General features: G+C 48.2%; 1 long non-coding RNA gene across 1 annotated transcript; it reads left to right on the forward strand.

Moving 5' to 3' along the window:
* Nucleotides 1–35: 35 nt before the first annotated feature.
* On the forward strand, nt 36–3197 carry LOC110343049. Its single transcript, XR_002385241.2, has 3 exons — nt 36–1362; nt 1578–1661; nt 2604–3197. It is a non-coding gene; the product is annotated as an uncharacterized LOC110343049 (long non-coding RNA).
* The last annotated feature ends 10351 nt before the right edge of the window (nt 3198–13548 follow it).

The following is a 13548-nucleotide window of genomic DNA, read 5'->3' on the forward strand; positions in this document are numbered from 1 at the left end:
CGGGGGGGAACGGCCGGCTCCCGGAACGCAGAGGTGCGGAATCTCAGCGCCCCACTTCCGGCTCCGCCCCTGAGGCCGGCGGAGCCACGCTCGGCCCGCCTCCACGTCCCTAGCGGGAAGGCCTCGCTCAGGCACCACCCTTCGGAGAGGCGGGTCTAACCTTCGGGCCCCGCCCCTTGCACGTGGGCCAGCCAATCAGTGCTAGTCCGTGGGTCTCGTCCCCTTCTTCCGGGAGTGGCTTCGCCCACAGGGGCCTTCTCTCTTCAGCCACGCCCCCGCGTCTTATTTGCATAAGGTGGCGGATTGGTCCGCCGAGAAGGACTCGCTCAGTTTAGCGGGCTCTCCCCGCCCTCGCAGACTCCTCATCTGGGTGGAGTGTGGGCTGAGTCCGCTGGTCGTTTGCTTTGCTTCTCTTTTCCAGATGTTGCGGAACGATTTCCTGTTGGTGCGCTGGTCCAGGTTTTATAATTGCTTGCATCATACACAAACTTTTGCAGGTATGCCAAGCATACGTAACTTCAGTATTGAAATGTTTGAGGACCTGGTCCCTGCCCACTGCCACCGGCAACCTAGCACTAGGAAGACCGGAGCACCAGGATCGTGAGAACAGAAAACAAAATAACGACAACAAAATAAACAAGTAAATAACGAAAAACAGTGTTAAAAACGTCACCTGCAACCTCACCGTTTTAGCACCTAAAAGCAATGTTGGGGTACTTTTAAGTCACTTCGTTGGGAACATTTCCCCTTATCTAAGCAATAGAGATGGATTTAGTAAGCTTCTAGGGGTATATTAAAGGTTCTGAAGTTACTTGGTGTGCAGTTGCACGCTCTTGTTTGTTTTTACGCTTTATCATTGCCCACTAGGCAAGTGTGTTAGTCATCTTGTCATGGGGAAGTTATCTTATTGGAGGCCAAATGGCTATTCCCAGAATGGAATTCTAACGTGTAGCAGCATGTGCGAAAACATAGGAGATCGTGGATGAGGAGCTCCAGATAGAGCGCCACGCCAAAAATGATTACACGGACACCATGGTGACACTGCAAATGTAGATTCAAATGACCAGAGGACCAAAGGCAAGCTTGGGAACCCGGATCGGTATACAAAACACAGGAGCCAGGAACGGCTTACAGCCACGTCCACGTAGTTGGATCAGAGCATAGGATTCTTGGTTTTTACATTATGTTACATGTCTTTTTTTTATTTTTCACGCCGATGGGTGGTACGATAGTCTCTTCCTATGGCTTAGTCATCCAGCATCTTGCTATGCCCAATTTGCATAATCATTTGCCCTTCCATAGAAGAAGCATTTGTCGAATGCCAGCTGCTTGACTGCACCCCAGACATTCTTCTAGGTTTTGGTGAGTAACACAGATCAAACATCCCTTTCCTTAAGCTGGGGTGTGGCTGCACAGTCTCTGGGTGTGCTGTTCAACTAGTTGCCTGCACCTGGTCCCAGGGTAGCTATAAATTTGACTAAATCTTAAACCTGCTTGAAGCATTATGGCATTCTCTTCTTTTTTGCAGTGTCTTTTTTATATTTTGGATATATGGTTTTTGTGTTTGAACTCTGCAGATGATATTACCCAGTCTCAAGATCAAAAGATTGGACACAGTTGTCAGTACTTGGGAGGCCAAGATCAGACTGTCCAAGTTCAAGGTCAGTCTGGGGTACTTAGTAACTTACTGGGCCAACCTGTGCTACCTAGGAGCACCCTGCCTCTAACAAGCAGAAAAACAAAACTAAAATCTGTTTCCTCATGAAATTTATATTATAGCATGTCGACACCTGAAGCGTTTCATGTGTGGGTATTTAACATGTTAGAAGCTCACACATGCCAAGAGGAACAATAGAGAAGGGAAATAGGAAGGGTGGTGGTGCAGACTCACTGGGAGGAGGGATAAACTTCCCACCTGCAGGAAGTGAGGAGGAACCCGGGGGACAGATGGAGAAGGGTCTCTAGGAGTGGGGTGCACACCAGCAAACAGACTCGGAGTGATGGGGACATGAACTCCTGTGTGTATAGTCTGACTTCGCTCTGAGTCATGCAGGCTTACTCTGACTCAGAAGGGACGCCACCAAGACTTCAGAGCAGAGGGATGACAGGTGTCATCTATGATTCAAGGGTCTCTTTCACCGTTCTAGGAGGGGAGACAAGCTGGACAGCTCCGGTCCAATGTAAACCCCAGGAGCTAGCGGTTGGGGCTGGGTGGGAGGGCCTAAGTGGGAGCTGTGATTGAGAACGCCTGGAAGAGAAGGGGAGAGGAGATTGGATTTTGTTTTGAAAGGCTCGCAGTAGCTGTCAAAAGAGAATAGACTGGAGAAGGGTGGAAGAAAGAGAAACAGCTCCAAGCGTTATTCTCCATCTACCCAGTACCATTTGAACACCCTTCACCATCACTTTTGGTCATGGAAAATTGTCAAGCAATTTCCCTTTTTTCTTTGCAATCAGGTCTATATTGTTCAGGCAAGTGTTGAACTGGACTCAAGCCGTCCTCCGGCCTCAGCCTTGTGCATGATCTGAAGTTCTCGGTCCTCGATTTCTAATGCATTCTCTTCCTCCATTAGGAAACTCATGTCCTCTTTTTTTCTAAATCACAGGGCAAGACTGTAATTGCTTCAGGAAAACGTGCCTGGCCATCCTTTGCATTAAGTACCTCTTCCCAACCACGAGCATGAAACTGCATTGCCGTCTCAACTTGTAAGTGTGCCTGTGTCCTACTCTGAAACACGAGATACCCCATCTGAGTACTGTAGACACAATTTAGAAGCTGCAAACCCAAGGCAGTGGGATTTTAGCCTATGATGCTGGGACAGTGATGAAACTGCTCAACAAGTTTCTCAGAGTGTCTCCTCGTGGGTAAGGGACACAACACATGAGTGTGTTTTCAAATAGGATCAATTTCTGAGGCTCCCGTGGATGTCCAACGTAGCACACCAGTAGCTGAGATGTGTTCCGAGAACAATTAGTAGCAATCAGTAAACGGAGTTTTATAGGAATATGGGGGAGGGAAGAATCAATCATTTACAGGTGATAAGATGTGAGACAAACGACATCTTAAAAGCAAAGCTTTAAGCTGAGTGGCAGGATTTTATCAGAGGAGCCTTAACTACTTAATGATTTATCCCGAACAACACATTTAATTCCAGGTGATCGTGAACTAGAAATTTCTTGTAAATAGAAAATGAAAGTGACTATGTCTGAGACACATAGATATTCTTGGGTGTTAATGGCCAAACAGTGCCTGGGGACTTTGTGAAGGAGGCCCAGGAGGTGCCCGATGGTGAAAATGGATGACTTCCACAGTGGTACCCTGATCGCTGCCTCTAGGTGACTGACTATCTTCACTTGACAGGTGGGAAATCTAAGGTTTAGAAAACATGATTTGCTTAAGGCCATTCTCCCAGCAGGTAGCCGAATCCGGATTTCTACTCATCTCTGATAGTGTGACCGGTGTTCTAAGCACCAGCAGTACACTGACAACTGTCAGGGCACAATTATTCAGGAAGACAAGGGTCCTGGAGCAAGGCAAAACTGTGTGATGCACTCAGGTCTGTTTTCCAGGCAGGCTAGGAACAACAAATCCAGAAAAGTTATCATGTGATTATCTGACTTCCTAAGAGACAAGGAGCAACTTAAGACGCCCTCCCCGCCCCCAGAAAGGAGCTGTAGGGTCCTTAACGGATTCCCAACCATACTCTGACCAGGTCACCCCACAGACTGTTGAGGTAGAAGGGGCCAGAGGTGAGCTCAGGGCTTAGGAAGGTCATTGATGGACAGGACACACAGGCATTGGCACCATGACGAGGAGGCCACAGCTTAAACTGTAACAGGAATCAGTACTTTATTCCTTTTCTCTGGGCAAGTTACTTTCCAAGCATGGATATGCCGCATCTTATTTATGTTACTCTGGGAACATTTGGATTAATTCTGCATATTTTGACAGCCATGAATGGACACACACATAAAGCTGTGTGAGCATATGCTTTTATTTCTTTTGGGTGTAGTCTTAAAAGTGGAATTTCTGGGTCATGTGCTAACCATACTTAGCCTTTTAAGTGACAGTGGCAGTTTCAAAACTTCTCAGCTGGTTCTAATATTGAACTGGCACCTAGAACCAGTGACATCAACGGAGTTGTGAAACTAGGGATCCTTTCTGACAACTTTGGGGAGACATTTGCAGAGTCCTCCACAAGCACCAGGGGTCTTTGTAGAGGAGGAAGGCTTCAAAGCTGATTTCTGGCAGCTTCTACGATAACGAAGGATTATTGAGCCCAGAGAGCCAAAGTGTCTCAGTGCCCACACTATCCCCAGCTTTGTTTGCGTTCACATATACACCAATGGCTTGGCCTTGAACACCGGAAACAGGGTTTTCAAGCTTTGTGTGTGTATGTCCATGGGTCCATATTACATGTGTGTGCCCATGCATTTGAGGCCAGAGGGAAGTCTTTGGCATCATTTCTTCTTTGTTTCTCTCTCTCTCTCTCTCTCTCTCTCTCTCTCTCTCTCTCTCTCTCTCTCTCTCTCTCTCTCTCTCTCTCGTGTGTGTGTGTGTGTGTGTGTGTGTGTGTGTGTGTGTGTGATAGTTCCTGTGTTGAAGTTGGAGGACAACCAGTGGAAACTGGTTCTTTCCATCCATCACATGGGTCTGGGGATAGAAAGCTGATCCGACATGGTGGCAAGTGGCTTTACCTTCTGAGTCATCTTGTTGGCCCCACCTTCTCTTTTGAGACAAATTCTATGATTAACACTTAGTGTCAACCTGACAGAATCTGGAGTTGTAACCCTCTGTGCACACCTGAGAAGAATTCTGTAGATTAGGTTAGCCTCTGGGCGAGCCTGCGATGGATTATCTTGATTAGGTTAATTGGTGCAGGAAAATCTGCCCTGACGTTGGCAGCACCATTTCTTGGGCTGAAGTCCTGGGCTGGTCAAAAAGGACAGAGGGAACTGGGCACTGATGCTCACCGCCCTCTGGTCTCTGACTATGGATGGTTCCAGGTGCTTCCGCCATGACTTCCTTACCATGTTGTACTATGTCCTGGAAGTATGAGCTAAGTTGCATTCTTTGGGGATTTTATCACAGCAACAGAAGAAGATCTCTCACTAAGATCTGGGGGTCACAGATTAGGCTAGGCTAGCTGGTCAGTGAACCCCAGGAACCCACCTGTCTCCACCTCCCCAGCACTAGAGTTACCACACTGGCTTCTTACATGGGCGCTGGGAATTGAACTTGGATCTTTATGCTTTCTGGGCAAGCACTGGGTGACTGAGCCATCCCTCCAGGCCCCCAGTCTTCTTTCCTAATTACAGAACCCCCTCTTCCAATGAAGTCTTCACGGAAGCTTAAAGATAAAACGGAAGAGATGTCGCCCACTGAGGAGAGGCTGGGCCTGCAGAAGTTTTCTTTCTCGCCTGCCCACATGTCTACCTTTGAGCCATCTCAGAGCACTTAGAGCCTTACAAAACGTGGCTTACAAACGCCGCTTATGCAAGAGGGCGTTTTCTCCAACTTGTAGATAACGCAAAGCTGAGAACATAAAGATGTTCAATGTTGAAAGGAGAGACTTGGGGCTAAAATGAGGTGTAATAGAGCTCAGCGGAAAGAAAGTGAAACGCAGTAAGAAGTATAGTGCTTTGTAGTGAGCTCCATCAAGGAGTGGTGTCTTCTCCGTGCCTGCGTGCGTGTGCGCACTCAGACACGCACGCACGCACGCACGCACGCACACACACACACACACACACACACATGCAGGCACGTATGCACAGAGAAAACTTGCTCTCCCGTGTGTGTGTTTGAGAGAAGGAGGGTGGTTGAGAATAAGTAAATCAAAAGCCAGAAAATGGAGTGTCTGGCCTAGTGGTTTTGACAGGGCTTCCCGATCCAAGCCTCTATGCTCCTGTTGTCAGAGCGGCCCAGAGAACTGTGCACATTGTCAGAGGCTTGCCCTCAGGGGCAGAAAGCTGCTGTTTTCTCATATGAGAGAAGTGGATAAGAGCTCGTCTATTTGACTACTATCTAGTCTACTCTTCCGCTAGACTGTAGCCTCAGCAAGGCCAGGGCCTTCTCTGCCTTTCCACCGATGCTCCTGTTTAGTCATTAAACAGAAAGACATCCTTTTAAAAATCTATATTTATTTATTGGGAGGTCCTGAGGTGGAACTTAGGGTCTCGCTCATGCTAGGCAGTCACTATATCTCCAGACCTCTTCATACCCTTCTATTTTAAAACAAGGTCTTTATAAGTTACCCAGGCTGGTCTTGAACTCACTCTGTAGCCCAGGCTGATCTTGAACTCAAATTGATCCTCCTGCTTCGGCTTCCTGGCCAGCCAGGATACAGGGCTATGCCAGAAGGCTCAGCCTAGAAAGGCATTCTTGATCCCTCTGTGTTAAAGTGCTTTCCCGTACTCCATGGTTCTGCTGGGCTGCCATTGTGACCCACCCGGAAGAGGTATAGATAATTCAGTGTTCTGAAGATCTTCTGGTCCTAGATCTAACACACTCGTACACACCAATCCCTCAAACCCTCCTCTACACCGAGCCCCCTCCTCCACCCCGAGCCCCCTCCTCCACCCCAAGCTCCCTCCTCCACCCTGGGCCCCCTCCTCCACCCTGAGCTCCCTCCTCCACCCTGAGCTCCCTCCTCCACCCTGGGCCCGTCCTCCACCCTAGGCCCCCTCCTCCACCCTGAGCCCCCTCCTCCACCCTGAGCTCCCTCTTCCACCCTGAGCTCCCTCCTCCACCCTGAGCTCCCTCCTCCACCCTGAGCTCCCTCCTCCACCCTGAGCTCCCTCCTCCACCCTGAGCTCCCTCCTCCACCCTGGGCCCCGTCCTCCACCCTAGGCCCCCTCCTCCACCCTGAGCCCCCTCCTCCACCCTGAGCTCCCTCCTCCACCCTGAGCCCCCTCCTCCACCCTGAGCTCCCTCTTCCACCCTGAGCTCCCTCCTCCACCCTGGGTCCCCTCCTCCACCCTGAGCCCCCTCCTCCACCCCGAGCTCCCTCCTCCACCCTGGGCCCCCTCCTCCACCCTGAGCTCCCTCCTCCACCCTGAGCTCCCTCCTCCACCCTGGGCCCCCTCCTCCACCCCGGGCCCTGTCTCTGTGGTTTCTGACTCACCTCATTTTCTGGTTTCCAGCTTTGCTTTCCTCTGTCTTGAATCATTCCTTTACCACTTACTGTATCAAGCTCAGGCAAGTTACATCACTGCTCCGTGCCCAGGTTCCTCATCTACTCAGCAAACAAAGCTCAAACAATCAAGGAGTAAACACAAAACCCTGGAAACAGAGGCATTTAAACAGAAGGAAACTGTGACCGTGCCTCACAGGTTGATGGATGTGAAAGACGTTCAGTAGTCAGCTTCTTGCATGAACCCTGCAGGCATAGGCCAGCTATTGCTGCTGTCTCATTATTTTTTGAGACTTACTATCGTTATTAACACATCTCTCAGATCTTGCGTTTCTCAGCCCTGTTTTGACGATGGCCTTGATTCCCCTCTCCAGCAGGATTTTTCCTCTCTGCTCTGCCGCCTTGAGCAAGCCTCACCTCCGTCCTACCCTCTCGTTCTATACCAGTTCCCTCTGGTCAGTACTCATACCACTGGCTGGCCGGCAGAGCAGAAGCAAAACCCACTGTTGCTATGGCATCCTCGTCGACCCTGGGATTTTGATCCAGCGCTGTGTATCTTGTTTGCTGTTGGCCATGACAAGCTGATGGAAGTGAGGGTGTGTTTGCAGCACCTCAACTTCTGGGCAGCGAGCTCATTTTGCATGACATAAACCGCTGGGTGCCAACTCTGAAAGTCAACCTGGGCTGCTGTCAATATTCCTTTCACTCCATCAACCACCAACAGCCTTGTAGAACCTGCTGTTGATGTAAGCAATATAATTCCTAGAGGACGTGCCTCAACTGGCTTTGAATAGGGATAGCGTATTGATTTTGTTTCACCAGGAAACATGCATGTGCTCTTTCTAAGTAGGGGGTCTACTAACAGATGGGTCATTGTTTCTCAATGTACATGTTATCAAGGGGTCTTTAGGAAGCATATTGCTCAGCACTGGAGAGATAGCTCAGTGGTTGAGAGCAGGGGATTGCTGCTTTGTAGAGGGCCGGGTTCAATTCCTAGCACCCATCTCAGGTGGGTCCCCAGTCACCTGTAACTCCAGTTCCAGGGGATTTGTCACCCTCTTCTGGTGCTACTAACACTCGATGTGTGTAGCACACACACACACACACACACACACACACACACACACACACACTTTTAAAAGTTTTGATCTTTCTTTTTCTTTTCTGTGTTCTGCCTGCACGTGTTTCTGTGTACCATGTGTACACCATGCCTGCATAAGTCAGAAGTGGTCAAGGATTCCACAGGACTGGTGTTACTGAGGTTATGAGCAGTCATGTGGATGCTGGGACTTGAACCTGCGTCCCCTGGAGGAGCAGCAAGGGTTCTTAATCACAGAACCGTCTCTCCAGCTCTCAGTACAAATGACTTTAAGAATTAAGAGCATATTGCTGATTTAGGGTTCTTATTTTAGAAGACACTTTGGTTTTTGAAATTTATTAGTTTTTGAAATAGGATCTTATCTTCTACCCTCTCACCCACCGTCCTCCTCCAACTCCCTACAAGGCAGAACCCCCACAAGACGGGAGCTCCATGCAGACAGGAGCCTGAAAACTGAGGGGTCATTCAGTAATCTGAGCAGAGGTCACTACATGGACACAGTTGAGAGAAGATGAGAATCAGAGAGAGGAGATGTTCCAGAATCCTCTGTGATTCTGTTACCTTAAAAAGAAAAAAGAAAGAAAAAGAAGAAAAAACATTCACACTTATCATTTTGTTGTGCTTAGAATTTTCAGGATCTTTTGTGTGTGTGTGTGTGTGTGTGTGTGTGTGTGTGTGTGTGATGCTTAAGATGGAAATCTCATGGTGCATCCTTCTCACCCATATTTTCCTGCCTCTAATGCTCAAGGCTTTCCTTACAGCCCTGAAAAGGGCAGTTTGGTCTCCATATTATAAAACACGGCTACCTTTTTAGGGTTATGGCTAACAATGTGGTCTATTCTAGAATGTTGGCACCACAGGGGACGGAGGTCTTTGTTTTAATTTTGGAAGTATTCAAGGTGTTAGTAACAGGACTTGGTTTTTGTTGTTGTTGTTTTATTTTGTTTTTTTGTTTGTTTTTTGTTTTTGTTTTTCGAGACTGCATTGTCTTGGAGGTTATCCTGGAACTGTCTCTGTAGACCAGGCTGGCCTCGAACTCACAGAGATCCGCCTGCCTCTGCCTCCGCCTCCGGAGTGCTGGGATTAAAGGCATGCACCAACGCCCAGCAGGGCCTCAGTAGCACTGCTGCTATTGCCACCACCATTTGGCTTCCGGTTGGGGGGGTGAGGTGGGGGTGGGGGGCGGGGGATGGGAGGGGTGGGGGAGAAGGACCAGGGATGGGGATGGAACACTCCTCTCCTGTGTGGACTGGAAAGCAGCCAGCTAGCTGCTTTCCTGAGTTGTTACAGAATGGACCTCAACTTGCTGTCACTTCCAGCAAGAATTCATTCCACGTGAAAATAGAAGAAGGAAGACTCAACGCCAGAGTAACACAGCAACATCTATAGGATGTGGATCTCTACAGCTCATGGGTTTAGTCTTCTGTGTCAGACTGAGCTGCTAGAAACCGACTTGGGAGTAAGCGTTTTATTGGTTTGATGTGGAACAATCTTTGTACATTGTAAATATGTGTTGCTTTCGTTGGTTAATAAAGAGCTGACTGGTCTGCAGCCGGGCAGGAGAGATTGGGCAGGAGAGCCAGACAAGGAGAACGCTGGGAGAAAGAAGGGTTAGCTGGGGAGTCAAGAGCAGACCCAGAGAGAAGCAAGATGGGCATGCCAGACCGAGGTACCAAGCCACGTGGCAAGGCATAGGTACCAAACATGGGTATACATAAATGTAAGAGTTTGCTAGTAACAAGCCTGAGCTATTGGTCGATCATTAATATTAAGCCTCAGGGTGTTTATTTGGGAGCTCCTGGTGGGACAAGAAAACTCCACAACATTGGTCACATAATCCCAGAAATGGAGGAAAGACAAGTCTGGATAAGGAGCATCAGTGGAGAAAATACCACAATAGCCAATTAGGGCTCAGTCCTGGGCAGAACTCTCTCTCTCTCTCTCTCTCTCTCTCTCTCTCTCTCTCTCTCTCTCTCTCTCTCTCTCTCTCTCTCTCTCTCTCTCTCTCTCTGTGTGTGTGTGTGACCATGTGGAAGACTGAGGACACTGACTGAGTGTTGTTACTCAGTAACCACACACTTTATTCTGAGACTCTGAGACGGGAGTGTCTCACTGGCTTTGAGCTCACTGATTAGACTAACCTGACTGGCAGGTGAGCCCAGGGATCTCATGGCTTTTCCTTCTTACCGGTCCACACCACCAAGCCTGGCTTTCTCTACTGCTCTGGGACAGGATCTGGGTTCTTAGGCTCGCCTGACAGGGGCTTTACCCAGAGAGCCGTCTCCCCAGCCTGCGGGGGATGCTTTGAAGGTTAGGATAGAACTTCTTTGACCACTGTGGTAACCATCAACCACATCCGGCTAGCAAACATTTGGAATGCAGTTGTTCAGAACTGAGTTGTGTTCCAGATGTCAAATACACATTAAGAGTTCTAGCACAGTACCACAAACAAACAGAACACAATATCTTTGTTAACTTTTATAACCATGTTTTAGACATGTGATGATAAATGAATTGTCGAAATCAACTGGTTCATTGTTTTTATTTTTCTCTCATATATTACATCCTGAATACAGCTGCCCCTCCCAGCCACCCCCCACCCACTCCTCCTCTGCGTTTCTCTTCAGAAAGGGGCAGGCCCCCCATGGCGTATCAAGTTGCACTGAGGCTGGGCATCAACCCTTGTATTAAGGCTGGATGAGACAACCCAGTAGGAGGGAAAAGGGTCCTAAAAGCAGTCAAAAGAGTCAGACAGATCCTGCTCCCACTGTTAGGAGCCCCCCAAGAGGGACAAGCCACACAACCGTAACATGTATGCAGAGGGGCAGGCTCCCTGATTGACCCTTCAGTCTCTGTGAGCCCCTATGAACCTAGGGTAGTTGATTCTGTGGATTTTCTTTGGGGGTGCTTGACCCCTCTAGTTCCTATACTCCTACCTCCTCCTCTTCCACAAGATTCCTCAAGCTCCACCCAATGTTTGGTTGCGAGCTTGCATCTGTTTCCAATAGTCGGCGGATGAAGCCTCGCTGATGATCATTATACTAAGACACTGTCTACAAGTAGAGCAGAATATCATTAGGGATCATTTCATTAACTTTTTTTTTAAATTGCAGGTCCTGTTTGGTTCTGTCTTGGGTCTCTGGGTTATTCAGCCTCTGGTTCTTGGCCCTTTAGGTGGTACTGGGGATTGGTTCCTCCTTGTGGAATGGGTCTCAGGCTGGAACAGTTATTGACTGGCCACTCCTGTAATTTCTGTAGAACCTTTACCCCAGCACATCTTGAAGGCAAGACAAATTGTAGGTGAAGGTTTTGTGGCTGGGTTGGTTTCCCAGTCCCTGCACTGGAAGCCTGGTTACAGGAGGTGACTGGTTCAGGCTGTGTATCCCCTACTACGAGGAGTCATATCTAGGCCAAACTTCACTCCTGGGAGTTTCTATTGCACTAGGTTTCTAGCTCATCCCTGAGATGCCCTCCAGTTCCTGTTGTAGCTCCCAGTACTCTCCCTCCGTCCTCCCCCTATTGATCCCTCCTGTTCCCATCTTCATCCTTCTCCAGTCCTCCCATAATGTCTGTTCTACTTCCCCTCCTGGGGAGATTCATGCATCCCCTCATTGAACCCTCTTTGTTACTCAGATTCTCTGGGACTGTGGATTATAGCGTGGTTCTCCTTTATTTTATAGCTAATATTCACTTACAAGTGAGTATATACCATGTTTTTCTTTCTGGGACTGGGTTACCTCATTCATGATGCTGCAACGATAAACGGCACACTTACTGAAAGTAAAACTAAGTATTTATTGTAGAAATTACTCACAAGATACCAAACAAGTAACCCAGATGAGCCCAGTAGTTTTCAACCGCTGAACTGGAAGCCAAAACCCGGAAAAAGAGACCAAGACTTCCGTTGTTCAGTCTTTTATACCTTCCCCCGTAATGCCCCTAGCCATGCCCAAAAGTGGGCCCGGCTAGTGACGTAGTTCACCACCTACGTACATATATGTCTTTATGTCCGTCCGTATACATCTTTAGTCATGCCTAAAGTGAGTGTGGTTAGTGGTGTGGTAAACCGCTCTTTTATTACCTCATCTGTATGAGCCTCTGGTAAGTCACATGGTTAATGGCGGCATTGTTTTCCTCCTACACATTCAGGATAGTTTTTTTTTCTACTTTCATCCATTTGTCTGAAAATTTCATGATTTTTTAAATAGCTAAGTAACTCTCCATTGCATAAATGTACTACATCTTCCTTATCCATTCATCAGTTGAGGGACATCTAGGTTGCTTCTAGTTGGCTCATTTATTTTTTAAATATGGCTGCTAAATGTGAAATTATATAACACATTATGCTCCTATTGAACAGTGGTGATGTAGAACATGTCTGAGAGTTAGCCATTGAAATTCATATCACAAGAGCAGGGTCCCTTGGTCAGCTCAGCAATAGGACATCATAGTTTGTCCCTAGTTGCATGGAACTAAGCCAAATTCAACTCCTCCTCCCATTTCCTTTTACACGCGAAAGCCCACATCTGTCCTCTGGTCCTATGAGAAACCACATGAGGCAGTCTGATTGAGATTGGTCTCCACAGACTCATGCGTTTGAACACCTGTTCCCCGGCTGGTGGAACTGTTGGGGAAGGATTAGGAGGTGTGGCCTGGTTGGAAGGAGGTGTGATACTGGGGGCGGGTTTTGAGGTTTCAAAAGCCCACACCATCCCTAATTAGCTCTCATGGTCGTGTGCTTGCGTCTCAAGATGTAAGCTGCTGCTGCAGCACCGTGCCTGCCTGTCTGCTGCCATGATCCCTGTCATGACGGTTATGGCTCACCCTTTGAAACTGTAGGCCCCCAATAACTCTTTCTTCTATAAGCTGCCTTGGTCATGGTTTCTTATTACAACAATTAAAAAGTGACTAAGATACCATGTGGACAGGAAACTGTGGTTTCACAGTACCAATCCTCTCTGTGGAACAGCACAACATTTGAAAGTCCTAATTCTGTGTTCCCACCTTCCCCAGCTCTCACACCCTTTGCAGATCCATGGTCTCTGGTTGTCTTCACCTCACCCGGAGGATCTTCCTCTTAGTTCAGAAAACCAGAGAGACAACTCATCCATTATTTTAGGGAGCTCTTGAAGAGTTTAAAAGAAGTATATCTGCCATATAGAAGTTCCACAGTCAGAGGTGACGAGTGCTGGGTGCATAACAGCAAAGACAGCCTGTGGTGAGCAGCGCCTGTGGGCTGCAGACACAGTGATGATTTGCTACATGACTGGCGACACCCAAAGACATCCACCCGTGTTTTACCCTTTCTGTTGGGGCCTC

This window comes from Mesocricetus auratus, unplaced genomic scaffold (assembly GCF_017639785.1).
Source record: "Mesocricetus auratus isolate SY011 unplaced genomic scaffold, BCM_Maur_2.0 Super-Scaffold_100009, whole genome shotgun sequence".
NCBI classification, from domain to species: Eukaryota; Metazoa; Chordata; class Mammalia; order Rodentia; family Cricetidae; genus Mesocricetus; species Mesocricetus auratus.